This window comes from Bos indicus, chromosome 2 (assembly GCF_029378745.1).
Source record: "Bos indicus isolate NIAB-ARS_2022 breed Sahiwal x Tharparkar chromosome 2, NIAB-ARS_B.indTharparkar_mat_pri_1.0, whole genome shotgun sequence".
Lineage (NCBI taxonomy): Eukaryota > Metazoa > Chordata > Mammalia > Artiodactyla > Bovidae > Bos > Bos indicus.
The window spans coordinates 133,985,749-134,001,918 of record NC_091761.1 but is presented as its reverse complement, the minus strand read 5'-3'; positions in this window follow the sequence as shown (position 1 = coordinate 134,001,918).

The following is a 16,170-nucleotide window of genomic DNA, read 5'->3' as shown; positions in this document are numbered from 1 at the left end:
CCCTTCAGGAAATGCCTGAAGTTGCTCACACCCTTTGCCTCCCTATCCACTCGCCAGCACGAAGTCACATGGCCACACCTACCTGCCAAGGGGACTGGGAAACAGAAGCTGTATTCTGGGGCCCAGTTAAAACTCAGGCATTATATCACCTCGAGTTAAGGGATGATACTGGGAGGTATCAAACAGTCCTTGCCATGGGTCATCAGGGAATACTCCTCTGAGGAGTTGAGCAAAAATCTGAGTGAAATGGAGGGAGCCAAGCAAGCTTCTGCGGAAGGGGCATTCCATGGCAAAGACAAAAGGAGTTCGAACATTCCTGAATCAGGAGCAAGGTTGGGGTGTTGGATGGAAACCAAGAAGTCCACAGTGGCTAGAATGGAACAAGAAGGGGGAAACTTGGTAAAAATAATAATAATAATAAGTTTGGTAAAACGACCAGGCCAGATAACGTTGAGGAGGGTAGATTCTACTCTAAGTGGAAGACAGTCCTCTAGACAGCTATGAATACAGGACTGACAATCTGAAATGATCTCATTACACAAAGAGGGCTCAGACAAGAGCTGGGACCTAGGTAGAAGGCGAAAAGTGGTCAATGTGACATATCTTTTGGAAGGACAGTGAACAGGACTTGTTGAGATGGATATACGTGCAATACGCAAAAACAAAGGGAATCAAAGGTGATCCTGTTTTTCAGGTTGAGCTTTTATCTCTTACAGGTGTGTGGCCAATTATGATAAGATTAAGGGTTCATCAGTCTAAAAGTCAGTCCATGCCCCCTCTTCTGCTCCAAACCCACAACGCATTCCCACTTTTGTACAATGGGCCAGGTGCTCTCACCTGACCCTTGGAACCGTCCCAAGAGGTAAATGCTGCTCCCTTTCTGTTTAGATGAAAACACCAAACCAGGAGGCGTAAAGTGATGTTTACAGTACCATACCCTGTGAGTATGGTCAACAAAAGAGTGCAAAATGCAGCACTTGGATGCAGTCTCAAAAACGACAGAATGATCTCTGTTCATTTCCAAGGCAAACCGTGCAATACCACAGTAATTCAAGTCTATGCCCCAACCAGTAACGCTGAAGAAGCTGAAGTTGAACGGTTCTATGAAGACCTACAAGACCTTCTAGAACTAACACCCAAAAAAGATGTCCTTTTCATTATAGGGGACTGGAATGCAAAAGTAGGAAGTCAAGAAACACCTGGAGTAACAGGCAAATTTGGCCTTGGAATACGGAATGAAGCAGGGCAAAGACTAATAGAGTTTTGCCAAGAAAATGCACTGGTCATAGCAAACACCCTCTTCCAACAACACAAGAGAAGACTCTACACATGGACATCACCAGATGGTCAACACCGAAATCAGATTGATTATATTCTTTGCAGCCAAAGATGGAGAAGCTCTATACAGTCAACAAAAACAAGACCAGGAGCTGACTGTGGCTCAGACCATGAACTCCTTATTGCCAAATTCAGACTTAAATTGAAGAAAGTAGGGAAAACCACTAGACCATTCAGGTATGACCTACATCAAATACCTTATGATTATACAGTGGAAGTGAGAAATAGATTTAAGGGCCTAGATCTGATAGATAGAGTGCCTGATTAACTATGGACTGAGGTTCATGACATTGTACAGGAGACAGGGATCAAGACCATCCCCATGGAAAAGAAATGCAAAAAAGCAAAATGGCTGTCTGGAGAGGCCTTACAATAGCTGTGAAAAGAAGAGAAGCGAAAAGCAAAGGAGAAAAGGAAAGATATAAGCATCTGAATGCAGAGTTCCAAAGAATAGCAAGAAGAGACAAGAAAGCCTTCCTCAGCGATCAATGCAAAGAAATAGAGGAAAACAACAGAATGGGAAAGACTAGAGATCTCTTCAAGAAAATCAGAGATACCAAGGGAACATTTCACGCAAAGATGGGCTTAATAAAAGACAGAAATGGTATGGACCTAACAAAAGCAGAAGATATTAAGAGGTGGCAAGAATACACAGAAGAACTGTACAAAAAAGATCTTCATGACCCAGACAATCACGATGGTGTGATCACTGACCTAGAGCCAGACATCCTGGAATGTGAAGTCAAGTGCGCCTTAGAAAGCATCACTACGAACAAAGCTAGTGGAGGTGATGGAATTCCAGTTGAGCTATTTCAAATTCTGAAAGATGATGCTGTGAAAGTGCTGCACTCAATATGCCAGCAAATTTGGAAAACTCGGCAGTGGCCACAGGACTGGAAAAGGTCAGTTTTCATTCCAATCCCAAAGAAAGGCAATGCCAAAGAATGCTCAAACTACCACACAATTGCACTCATCTCACACACTAGCAAAGTAATGCTCAAAATTCTCCAAGCCAGGCTTCAGCAATATGTGAACCATGAACTTCCTGATGTTCAAGCTGGTTTTAGAAAAGGCAGAGGAACCAGAGATCAAATTGCCAACATCCGCTGGATCATGGAAAAAGCAAGAGAGTTCCAGAAAAGCATCTATTTCTGCTTTATTGACTATGCCAAAGCCTTTGACGGTGTGGATCACAATACTGTGGAAAATTCTGAAACAGACGGGAATACCAGACCAGCTGATCTGCCTCTTGAGAAACCTGTATGCAGGTCAGGAAGCAACAGTTAGAACTGGACATGGAACAACAGACTGGTTCCAAATAGGAAAAGGAGTACGTCAAGGCTGTATATTATTACTCTGCTTATTTAACTTCTATGCAGAGTACATCATGAGAAACGCTGGGCTGGAAGAAGCACAAGCTGGAATCAAGATTGCCAGGAGAAATATCAATCACCTCAGATATGCAGATGACACCACCCTTATGGCAGAAAGTGAAGAGGAACTCAAAAGCCTCTTGATGAAAGTGAAAGTGGAGAGAGAAAAAGTTGGCTTAAAGCTCAACATTCAGAAAACGAGGATCATGGCATCTGGTCCCATCACTTCATGGGAAATAGATGGGGAAATAGTGGAAACAGTGTCAGACTTTATTTTTCTGGGCTCCAAAATCACTGCAGATGGTGACTGTAGCCATGAAATTAAAAGATGCTTACTCCTTGGAAGGAAAGTTATGACCAACCTAGATAGCATATTGGAGAAGGCAATGGCACCCCACTCCAGTACTCTTGCCTGGAGAATCCCATGGACAGAGGAGCCTGGTATGCTGCAGTCCGTGGGGTTGCTAAGAGTCGGACACGACTGAGCGACTTCACTTTTACTTTTCACTTTCATGCATTGGAGAAGGAAATGGCAACCCACTCCAGTGTTCTTGCCTGGAGAATCCCAGGGACAGGGGAGTCTGGTGAGCTGCCATCTATGGGGTCACACAGAGTTGGACACGACTGAAGCGACTTAGCAGAGATAGCATATTGAAAAGCAGAGACATTACTTTGCCAACAAAGGTCCGTCTAGTCAAGACTATGGTTTTTCCTGTGGTCATGTATGGATGTGAGAGTTGGACTGTGAAGAAGGCTGAGCGCCGAAGAATTGATGCTTTTGAACTGTGGTGTTGGAGAAGACTCTTGAGAGTCCCTTGAACTGCAAGGAGATCCAACCAGTCCATTCTGGAGGAGGTCGGCCCTGGGATTTCTTTGGAAGGAATTATTCTAAAGCTGAAACTCCAGTACTTTGGCCACCTCATGCGAAGAGTTGACTCATTGGAAAAGACTCTGATCCTGGGAGGGATTGGGGGCAGGAGGAGAAGGGGACGACAGAGGATGAGATGGCTGGATGGCATCACTGACCCGATGGACATGAGTTTGAGTGAACTCCGGGAGTTGGTGATGGACAGGGAGGCCTGGCGTGCTGCGATTCATGGGGTCAAAAAGAGTCGGACACGACTGAGCGACTGAACAGAACTGAATCCTGTGAGTGGTGGATACAGGATTTGGAGCTGACTCTTAGGACCAAGCTCTTACGTGTCCAGCCAAGGTCAACAGAGCCCACGGCCCCCTTGAGGTTGGGCGGGAGTTGCTGGAAGTGCACTAGTGTTCGCTTTGGCTCAGGTCCCCTGATGTCCCTCCAGCATCCACCTACACACACGCAGGCTGGCACACACAGACATCTGTACATGCGTCTAGGCGCACTCATACCGCCCCTCTCCTCTCTCACTTCTTCATTTGGCACTAGAAGCCCAGCAGAGGGTTCAGCCTGCCAGTCTAAATGGCCACGACACTGTTGTTGTCAAAGGTACAGTGTTCTTTCCATCCGTGCATGGACACCCAGAACTGCCTTTTTACACAGGAGATCTCTGAGCCCTCGGTGGGGACTGCAGTTTTCCCAAGACCTCATTGGATGGGGCCTTGGAAATCATGGGGCTCTTCCCCAAGGCTCGCCCCTGGAGATGTACAATACATACAGTTGGGGTGCCAAGAATCTGTCCAGGCTCCCGCTTTTTCCTGATGTTTCCTCTCTGCTTTGTGGCTAAGAACAAGGACCCTGGAACCAGACTGCCCGGGCTTGAATCCTAGCTTGACTGCGAATTAGCTTTGTACTATTGGGCAAGAAGTTCAATTCCAGAAGCCTCCTTCATCTGAGGACTGCTGACCATGAGAATACCTAGCACAAGGGGTTCTTAGAATTACATGCTTGGATTGGTGCCTGGCATGTATGGTAAATGTTAGATGACATTATTATTATTATTAGATGGCTGTATATTAAGCTGATGAACTCTTTCCAAGGTTGATCCTGGTAAAACCTTCTGATTTCATGTGAACCAGACTAATTCTGTCGGTGTTAATGTCTCTTTTCATCCATCATTCTGCGGTAAAGCGTATCCTGACTCATTTTCATACTCGTTTCACCTTGCATCCTCAGCTTTGCCTTTCTTCCTTTCTGTCTTCCTTCCTTCCAGGCCCCCTGACTTTCCTTCTGTATGAGTTACGCTCCTACCTCAGTGCCTTTGCATACCCCTCTAAAGCAGAAACTCTCTGAGAATAAGACACTTGAAGTCGCAGAGCCGAGATTTAATCCCAGGTCACCTCCCCAGAGACTGAACACTGAAGCCTGTGCCAGAGGCCTCCTTCCCTTCTCCCCCCTCCCAGTGCCCTGTGTTCCTCAGCCAGGGCTCTTCCCTTGGGGATACACATTCCTGATGGAGGTCTCCTTCCCCCGGAACTGTGAGCTCCATGAAGGCTGGGCTGAGGTCCACTCTGCTCATGCAGCAACCCTGGTACCCAGCATGTAGCGCTTAGCACATACTTACTGAATGAATGAATGGATGCCTGCCTGTCTCTGCTGCATACGTGATCCCCAAAGCAGAGACTGCATCTTCATCTCTGTATCCCCAGGGCTCTGCAAAGTGCCTGGCACCGGAAGTCATCAGTGTGCACACTGACATGAAACTGACCCATCTTCCCAGCACGTTCACCGCCGCATGACCTCGCACGCCCCCTCTCGTAAGGCAACTACTAGCCTCCAAGCACCCACACGTGTCCATGCTTCCAAACCTTGTTCATTCTATCCCCTCTTCCGAGAATGCCCTTCTTCCTTCTCCATCTGCTGCAAGCTTTTTCGAGGCCTTGGGTAAACCTTCAAGGCGGTGGGTAAACCTCCACCATTCTCCCCTCCTGGGCAGGTTTTGGGCTTTCTCCTCTGCTCACAGCACATTCCTCCACTTGCTGTGCCCTATGGGATGGAGTGTGACTTTTTTTCCTGCTAAACTGTGAGCAGAGTCATGTCTTATTCATTTGTACACCCCAACCCGGAGGCCAGGGGCTCCCAGAGACAATGTAATGCACAAGAGATGAATAGATGAGCAATCACCCTGGCTCACCAGCCCTTCCCAGCACTCCACCGTGGCTGACATGCTTCCAAGGTATTAACATATGCAATTCACAGGAGGCGGAATGGCTGTTAACAACCCCATGTTAATAGAGGGGGAAAGAGAGGCCCAGAGCGGTCAGATACCTTGTCCAAGAATGAAAGGGAAATCTCTCGACTGTACAGGAGTGCTGGTGGCCGTGCGCGTTGCCACCCTAGGTGACGTGGAGATTGCAGAGGAGTTGGAAGGCACTGCCGCTCTTCCCAAGCCTTCTACACAGCTGTCAGCAACTTGTCATTCCTGGGGCCACAGGAAAGAGGACCCCTGCCCATCAGGAGTTCCCCACCCCACCCCATGAGCAGCCCTGAGGACTGAAACCGCCCCCTTGATGATCGTTTCAAGCTAAGACTCCAGGGTAGCCTGCGGAGTGGCTGGCACCCAAATCTGCTTATACTGGTACCAATAAAGCAAATCCTGAATCATCCAGGAGGCGTTGCATGCCCTGTTCTTGGGGAGAGATTTGGAGCCAGCAGGAAGGAGTCTCATGGAGGCCCCAGGCTGCAGGCCACGTTCTGTCCTCGTGGGATGCCAAGTCTGACAAAGCTCAGCAGCATCTCTGCACACAGGTGCTGAGTAACCAGGCTCTGCAGCTGGGTTTTCAGAATCTCAGCTGCTTCGGGGGAATTTATCTTTCCTGTTGAATGGGGGATGAGGGACCAGGGCTCTGAGAGTAACACAGACACAGGAGCTGGGGGAGCCAAGTTGAGTCTCTGCTTCCCTAGGAGAAAAAAAAAAAATGAGCCTGGGGCAGAAAGACAAACAAACAGGAGAAATAAAGCAGGAGCAGCTCCACCCGGTGCCTCCTTAGACTCTCAGACAATGAACGACCCCCTTATGTCTTCCGTGGGAGGCCCAGAGGTGGGCTTCTCCCAGGGGTCGGGGAGCAGGTGGCCATGCAAAGTGAGATGCAGCCCCAGAGAGGCTGGGGCTTCGGCCGGAGCCCAAGTCCCTCCGCCGGCGTGTCTCCACACCTCCTGCCTGAGTCCCCTACTGCGGCTGTCCCAAATCCCCACCACAGTGTGGCTCCAGACAGCTCACACTTGTGGTTCCAGAGTCCAGAAGTCTGAGACGGGGCTCACTGGGCCAAGCTCTGGGTGTCCGCAGAGCTGTCTTCCTTTCTGAAGGCACCAGGGGAGAATGTTTCCTTGCTTTTTTTAAAGATTTTTAGAAGCTGCTCACATTCCTTGGCTTGTGGCCCCATCTTCCATCTTCAAAGCCACTCGTGGCCTGGCCTGTCTCTCTCACGTTTGCTCGCCCTGACCGTGACCTTCCCGCCTTCCTCGTCCCCTTGTAAGGACCCTTGAGATTACACTGAGCCCATGAAGGGTGTTGCTCAGGTGCTAAGTCACGTCCAACTCTTTTGCGACCCCGTGGACTGTGGCCCACCTGGTTTCTCTGTCCATGGGATTTCCCAGGCAAGAATACTGGAGTGGGTTGCCATTTCCTTCTCCAAGGGAATCTTCCCAACCCAGGCATCCAACCTGTGTCTCCTGCTTTGAAGGCAGATCCTTTACCGCTGAGCCACCACCCGGATCACCCAGGGTGAGCTCCCTTTCTAAGGCCAGCTGATCGGCAACTCTTGTTCCATCTGAAGCCGTAATGCCCCTCTGCCACGTGACCTAACGCACAAGCTCCAGAGATTAGGGTGTGGATGGCCTTGGGGAAACCATTACTGTAGCACCACACCCCCCACCCCATGTCCAGTTACTATTTTGGGTGGTACCCTCTGTGTGCCCGGCACTTTCAATAAGTCATCTTAAGTTATTTCTTCCTCTCAACAGCCCCAGGGGGGTCAGGGATGCTCCACTTCTTTCCAAGGAAGAAACTCTTGGAGAGTCAAGCCACATATGAATTTAGAGGGTGGGGAGGCTGGGGCCTTCTTTCATACAAAAAAATTATTGAAAATTATGTTTCCTGACTGTGTTAGTATAAACATGAATATATGCAAAGTGGCCAAATTCAATTTTTAATTTCTGATTTTAAAAAGAAATTGACAAGACTTCCATGGTGGTCCAGTGGTTAAGAATCTGCCTTGTAATGCAAGGGACACAGTTTCAATCCTTGGTCCAGGAACTAAGATCCCACGTGCCAAGGAGCGACTAAGCCCACGCACGACAGCTACTGAGCCCACGCGCTGCAACCAGGATCCCACGTGCCGCGACAAAGATTCCATGCGCTGCAGCGAAGACCGACACACCCAAATAAATAATAAGTAAAAGAAATCAAAACATGTCCCGGCTGCCTGAAAGTGTGGCAGGCTCTTGCACAATGGCCAGTGTGCCAGGTGAATAAGCAGAGCCTGCGGGCCGGCGAAGGGACCCAGCAGGGTTACACAGCCAGCAAGAGGTGAAGCCAAGGTTACACCCGGGAGGCTTCTGACTCCACACTCTGGTCACTCCACCAGTCACATGGCCACTCCGTTAGCATCCAGGCAAGTCTCTGCAGAGTCAGACTCACAGCCAAAGGGTGCCAGAGGGTCTTCTTTTACACGTTAATGCACGTGCCCAGAGAGGGGGTGCAGCAGCTCAGAGACACACAGCAGGTCAGTGCGCAGCCAGGATGAGGGCCCTGCCTCCTGACTGTGCCTCAGGACTCTTCCCTGCCCCCTCCTCCTTTCACACGCCTACCCTCTGACCTTAAAGGCTCCTAGCTCCTGCATCCCTGCACTCACAGTCACAGATGCACGTCTCCACACACCATGTCACCACACACAATGTCCACATAAGCCTCGGCCACTGCAGTACTGACCGTCTTCTCCCAGCGGTTAGCATTCACCCCACGCGTTCATTTTACAGAGGGGAAAGCAGACCAGGCCAGGACCACCCTGATCAAAGCCTCTCGGCCGCTGACCAAGAACGCCAGCGTGGCATCCAGCCCAGACTCCCGACCCCCAGGCCTGGCCTGCAAGCGCCCGCAGCGCTGATCACAGATGGCAGGAGCTGGCCCGAGGGCCCCCTTGCCCCTGCCCAGCTGGCAGAGACGAAACAAGGCCACGTAACCGGAAAGTTCTGAGAGAGCCATTTCCAAGCCCTCAGCGTCCAGGCTTGGCACAGTCGCTGCCTCCAACTCAGGCTCAGAGCAAGAAAAACCAGTTCCAGGAGGCTGCCCCGAGGCTTCAGGCCGCCTTCCGCCCTGACTGTAACTCTGCAAGGGGAGGCCGGGGGCCTCAGTGCCCAGCCTGGGGGGGCCTGGGCCAAGCCCGAGGGTTTGGCCTCAGTCTGCAGAGTGAACTGTCGGCCCCCAGGCCCCTCTGGCTTCCCCCCACACTATTACCTCCGCTGAGCCTGTTTTCCCACCTGGGGTGAGTAACACTGTGAGTCGACCTCACTTCACTGGGCTTCCCAGGCACTGCATTTCTCACACAGCTCAAAGGTTTGCAGCAACCCTGTGTCAGACAAGCCCGTCAGCGCCATTTTTCCAGAATCATTTACTCACTTCCTGTCTCTTGGCCACATTTTGGTAATTCTCGCAATATTTCAAATCCTCCGCAAGCAGAAAGATTATGACTCGTTGAAGGCTCAGAAGATGGTTAGCACTTTTTAGTGATAAAGAATTTTTGAATTAACGTATGTACGCTGTGGCACACTCAATCGACTACAGTATCATGTAAACAAGTTTACATGAAACAGGAAACCGAAGATTCGGGTGACTCGCTTTATTGTGACATCTGCCTCATCGTGGTGGTCTGGAACAGAAGCTGAGGGGTCTCTGGGGCCTGCCTGTGGTGCCTACCCCGCAGGATTAAACGAGGTGCTTAACACAGGGCATGGTGCCTGCTGAGAACTAGAAGAGGAACGTGAAGCGGCTGACACTCAGGCTGGTTCCGAAAGCCAAAATGGACCGATGGGCTCACAAAGGACTAAGTCACCCTCTGAGGGGAACGTTACAGGGGTAGACGCCAAGGCCAGGGAGGAAGCAGAGGATGGGGCTCCCCAACCAGAGACATTCACAGCAGCCTCTGGCACCATGGAGAGACCTCTGACCTGGCCCCCAGACCGACAGGATCAGATTCTCCACCCACTGTTCCATGGGTAGAACAAGTGTCTTGCACCACAGGGCTGAAATTTCCAATTCCCCACCCATTTTACAGATGGTAAAACTGAGGCCACAGACACAGGAGTCACCGGCCAAGATTTCATGATGATGCCAGGACCCAAACCCAGAGTGCCCTGACTTTTGAAGGCACCGACTGACCAATAGTTTGGAGACGCCGAATCTCTGAATCACTCAGCCATCCTGGGGACAGTTTTCTACTTTTTCTTTTCTTTCATCTTTCAGCATTATCCGACATCTAACTCAACACAGCGGACTTGTCCCTCCAGCCCTGAGAACAGCTTAAAGAAAGAATGGATTGCTGAGTCCACTCCCCTCGTCACCCCGACACTGTCCTGCTCCAGGCATGATCACACACGTCTGTCCTCCCTGAGTCGTCCCCCGCCCCTGACGTCCTTCCTCTGCGGCCTCTGGGAAGCTACACCGCCTCCTTCCAGACCTCCTCCGACCCTCCCTGATGGATCTTGGCCCTGCAGATACCAGCCCATTGGCCCTAACCCCTGGGCATTTAAACGACCTAAAGACTCCCTCTGGACGGTATTCATTTGCCGTGTTAATGAGATAATTGATCTGTTCTCATTTACTCATTTGTTTATTCAACAAAGGTTTCCTGAACACCAGCCAAGAGTCAGACACTGCCTCTAGTCACTTACCTCCTAGTGAGGGGAGGGCAGCCGCCGGGAGGAATCACTCAGGACTTTGTCACAGCTGTGAGGTGCTGGGCATCCCGGGGGATTCAGCAGGGCGCCTGTTCCAGCCTCAGCTGCCCTCCCAGTGGAGGGACCTCGTCATCGAGGAAAGAGTCTCTCCCGTCACTGCGGGCGCTCTCTGGAGGTGAGGGCCCTCGAGGTGTCTGAACCATCTTGTGCCTCCTCCTGGGTGGCCGTGGGGTTTGCGGACAGTGATCCTGGCTCTGCCGCCCCTGAGTGAAGGTTTGGATAGAGTCACTTCCTCTTGGGTCTTGGTTCCTCTTTTGTGAACAGAACTGGGGCTCCTACCTCATCGATTCACTGCTGGATGGAGAAGTAGCCCCCAAGTACACGGAGGGAGTGAGGCCAGCTGCAGGGTACGGGGTCCCTGAGCTCACCTTCCGGAGCAATGGCCTAGAGCAGTGGCCCTGGAAGATGCTCCCTTTTCTGTGGATTTGGGAGCATCGCCTCCTCTTGTGTGGTCTCTGCGCTATGACCTGTAGGGCAAGAGGGTTGGACCACGTCCCTCCCAGGCTGCTGGAGGAAGCCTGCTGCCTAGAAACGGGACAAGTCGTCAGGTCTCTGCCCTGAGTGGTCTGGGCTTCATCTGTCCCCTCCCTGCCCACCGCCATCCCCAAGCTCTCAGACAGCGATGAAAATGGGAACACAACACCTCTGAAGATGGAGAATAAAATAAGCACTATTCACCCATCACCAACTAAAGGGATGTGGAGGAAAAGCATTGGGCAAACAGCCTCGCCATCCTGCACCATGGAACCCCGAGGGCCGAGCTGGACTGTCTTTAAATTATGGACCTTGGGAAACTGGAAGGCAGAAGAGAGAAGAGAACCACGCTCCCAGGAAGTGGGGGACAGAGGATGGGGCCCCCGGGGGACCTGGACAAGGACACCTAATGGAGGCCCCCTCTCCCGACTGGAACCACCACCTCCCTCTTGTCCCCTGGTTCTTGGTGACTATTGAGGCGGGCAGTCCCACACCTTGTATTATTTTTGGAACGTTCCATGAAAGTTAATAAAAGAAAGCTTCAACTAAAATTGGAGTCAGGAGGGCCTGTAGAAGGAACTCTCACACCCCACCACTCACCGTCAATTACCCGAAACAGGAAGACATCAGTTATCCCAACAGAAAAAACATCAGTCACTGACTCCAACAGAAGAGACATGCCTTGCGCTCCTCAAAAGGCAGGCCAACTACTTTATCCAGAGGGAGGAAGACTTCCTTCTTGCCCAGCAGCAAGCCCATCCCATCCTCTGCTGCACCCTTCTCTTCTGCCTTCAATCTTTCCCAGCATCAGTGTCTTTTCCAATGAGTCAGCTCTTCGCCTCAGGTGGCCAATTAGATCTTTACATTTACTCAGTTAAATGTTGTTTTTTAACAGTTTCAATCATGGGAATTCTTTCCTTGGTTCTTATCTCGAGCTTTCTTGCTGGAAGTCCTAGAACTCATTTGGTCTCCGGTCATTCCCATCTAGTTGGAGACTCACTCTAGCCAAGTCAACATTCCATACGTTTTCAAGTGTTTGGAACAATCGCTACACACAGACCTCAGGGCTTTGGCACCAGGGGGCCCTCTGGTTTGACTGTCTTTTCCCCACCTGTCCACCTATCATATCCCTCATGAGTCAGCTCTGAGACGCCCCTAACCCCGCAAAGCCCTGGCTCTTTGCTCCTTATTCCCATCGCACCTCGAGCACCCCTGCCGTGTTTCATGGTGACTTTCTCTGATGCTGTCCTGTCCCTCTAGAGTTTCTGGAGGGTGGGGTGGATCTAAGAAGGCAAGAGGGTCTGAGGCTGAGCTTCCTATCTAAGGTGACTGACCCTCTCTGAACTTCAGCTTCCCATCTACAAAGTGGGAACGATCCATTCTACTGTAATTCTACCTGGGCTGCATATTAGCCAAGGATACTGACACTGGCTCCTGCAGTCAGTTCAGTTCAGTTCAGTCGCTCAGTCGTGTCCAACTCTTTGCAACCCCATGGACTGTAGCACGCCAGGCCTCCCTGTCCATCAACAACTCCTGGAGTTTACTCAAACTTATGGGCATTGAGTCGGTGATGCCATCCAACCATCTTGTCCTCTGCCATCTCCTTCTCCTCCTGCCTTCAATCTTTCCCAAAATCAGGGTCTTTTCCAATGAGTCAGCTTTTCCCATCAGGTGGCCAAAGTATTGGAGTTTCAGCTTCAACATCAGTCCTTCCAATGAGTATTCAGGACTGATCTCCTTTAGGATGGATTCGTTGGACCTCCTTGCAGTCCAAGCGACTCTCAAGAGTCTTCTCCAACACCACTGTTCAAAGGCATCAATTCTTTGGTGCTCAGCTTTCTTTATAGTCCAACTTTCACATCCATACATGACCACTGGAAAAACCATAGCCTTGACTAGACGGACCTTTGTTGGCAAAGTAATGTCTCTGCTTTGTAATATGCTGTCAAGGTTGGTCATAACTTTCCTTCTAAGGCAGGAAATTAATTTCATGACTGCAGTCACCATCTGCAGTGATTCTGTAGCCCAAGAAAATAAAGTCTGACACTGTTTCCATTGTTTTCCCATCTATTTGCCATGAAGTGATGGGACCAGATGCCATGATCTTAGTTTTCTGAATGTTGAGTTTTAAGCCAACTTTTTCACTCTCCTCTTTCACTTTCATCAAGAGGCTCTCTAGTTCTTCTTCACTTTCTGCCATAAGGGTGGTGTCATCTGTATATCTGAGGTTATTGATATTTCTCCCAGCAATCTTGATTCCAGCTTGTGCTTCATCCAGCCCAGCATTTCTCATGATATACTCTGCATATAAGTTAAATAAACAGGGTGACAATATACAGCCTTGATGTATTCCTTTTCCTATTTGGAACCAGTCTGTTGTTCCATGTCCAGTTCTAACTGTTGCTTCCTGACCTGCATACAGATTTCTCAAGAGGCAGCTCCTACAGTCAGCAAGCCCGGAAATCTCAGTGGCTTAACCCAATGCTTTTGAACTGTGGTGTTGGAGAAGACTCTTGAGAGTCCCTTGGACTGCAAGGAGATCCAACCAGTCCATCCTAAAGGAGACCAGTCCTAGGTGTTCATTGGAAGGACTGATGTTGAAGCTGAAACTCCAATACTTTGGCCACCTGATGTGAAGAGCTGACTCATTGGAAAATACCCTGATGCTGGGAAAGATTGAGGGCAGGAGGATAAGGGGAGGACAGAAGATGAGATGGTTGGATGGCAACACCAACTCGATGGACATGGGTTTGGATAAACTCTGGGTGTTGGTGACAGACAGGGAGGCCTGGCGTGCTGAGGTTCATGGGGTCACAAAGAGTCAGACACAACTGAGTGACTGAACTGAACTGAACCGAACCCAATACCAGTTTATGGTCACAATCTGGTCCCAGATGGACATGTGGCCTCTGAGGTCACCTCGGCAAGGAGAGTGAAGGGAGGAGGGAGCGAGAAGGGAGGAGGGAGAGGGAAGGGAGGAGGCCGCCCAGGGCTTCTTCACTGCCTCAACCCGGAAGCCACTCAGGTCACGCCCACTTGCTCTTTCTAGGCCGTAATTCCATCCAATGCCCCTGCCACTACAGAGGGGGCTGGGAAATGTAGTTTTCCTGGGTGCGCAGGAAAGGGAAACTGAACCGGGACTTGGCCTGGTTGGACTTAGCCTATGGTGGACACATAGCCTTGTCTCCATGTATGGGTGAGAACGAAATGACAAAGAATGTGGGCTCCAGGTGCAGAGGCTGGCACAGAGTAGGCACTCCGTGACTCTGGGCGCAGAGGCTGGCACAGAGTAGGCGCTCCGTGACTCTGGGCGCAGAGGCTGGCACAGAGTAGGTGCTCCGTGACTCCGGGCTCAGAGGCTGGCACAGAGTAGGTGCTCTGTGACTCTGGGCACAGAGGCTGGCACAGAGTAGGTGCTCCATGACGCTGCTGCTCATCCTCCAGCGGCATCTCATCCGCAACCCAGCCCAGCGTCTGGCCCCCAGCCGAGGTCAGGTGGGTGCTCTGCACAGCACCCCACCGCGGACCCTGTCCCCAGGCTCCCCTGGCCGCTCTCCCCGCAGCCTCCCCTCCCGCCTCTGCCCTCAGCTTGCCTGGGGCTGCTGTCTCCCCCTTCGGCACCTGGACCACTGTCTCTTTTCAGAGCATTGATTTGCAATCGGCCAGAGCAGCTCTAAATGGGCCAGTGAGGCCCCTGTCTGTGCTGAGTTAGCTCCATTTAGAGGCTCGGGGCTGTGGAACGCAAACCTGTTCTGCCTCTCTGGGGCCAACACCACCTCCCCAGTCCCTGAGAGACGCAAGAGTCACATCCAGACTCGGGGCTGCCGCAGCTGCTTTCCTAACCAGGGCTAGCCTCGCTCTCTCCCACAGGTCCTTCTGCTGGCTTAGACGAGTAGCCGGGAGCCATGGCCAGGCTCATCAGGTTCTCCCACCCACTGGGGGTGGGCAGGAGAGGGTCTCTGCTTCTCCCCCACCTGATGGTCTCTTGAAAAGTACACAAGATTCGGGGCCTAAAGAGAGAGTGGTCCTTGACACACGGCAAAGCAACTCATCCAATCACCATGACAACTTATATAAAAACAGGTTTTATCGGCCCCAGTTTACAGGTGAAGAAGCTGAGCTCAGAGGTCACCAAGCAGTGTTTTTGAAACTTATCTGGCCAGAAAACCTTTTTTCCTACATGGAGTAAATGCAAAACACTTTAAAACATGCCCCCGGGCTGGCCTATTTTTACCCTAAAAGTTGATTTGACACATCCATTCAAAAGCTTAGCATGCGCTTCTCCTAGCTCAGGGGTTCTTAACCAGAACTCCAAGAGTCTGGGGCCTTCCAGAATTTGCATGTGAAGTATTATGTGTAGTTGGACTTTTCCAGCAGGGTCTATAACTTACAGTAGGTCTCCAGAGGGCTCTGGGACCCAGGAGGAGTCAAGAACCGCTGCCCTGGTTTGGGTCCCTACAGAGAAGGCCCAGTTTTGATCTGGGGTTTTGCAAAAGTGAATGGAACAGCAAAGATGTGGGGGAAAGCACCAGGAGCGGGAGAAATGGCCCGTGCAACAGCAGGGATGAGGGGACAGTAAACAGATGAGCTTGGCTGGAGCAGAACGCGTGTTTGAGAACAGTGACAAATGAGGTCGGGGCATTGAAAGGACCTCGGAGAACAGGCTGAAGCATTTCGATTTGATAGGAGCCATAGGACATCTTGGGGCCCGCAGTGGCAGCTCAGAACATGGCTTGTGGAAGACGAAGGCAAGAGCAGAGGGGAGAGATGAGCTACCCTGTTGGGGCTCCAAGGACAGCCAGTTCCAGGGAGCGTGTCGCCCCCGGAAGGGCATGTGGGGCTGGTGACAGCCTGGAGTACTGCAGGAGGAGACTTGAGCAACGACACAAGGGGACACAGCCTGGTTTCAGATCTAAAGGGACCTGGTTTGAATCTCAGGGCTGCCATTTGCTAGCTGTATGACTTTGGGCAAAGAACTTAACCTTTCTGAGTTTCTTCCTGGTAAAACAGGGGTAACCATGCCTACTTGGTGAGACCGTGAACATTCATTTCAATGAGAAACTACCTCTGAAGCACTTAGCCAGGGACAAGCCCCACCACCAGCCCTTG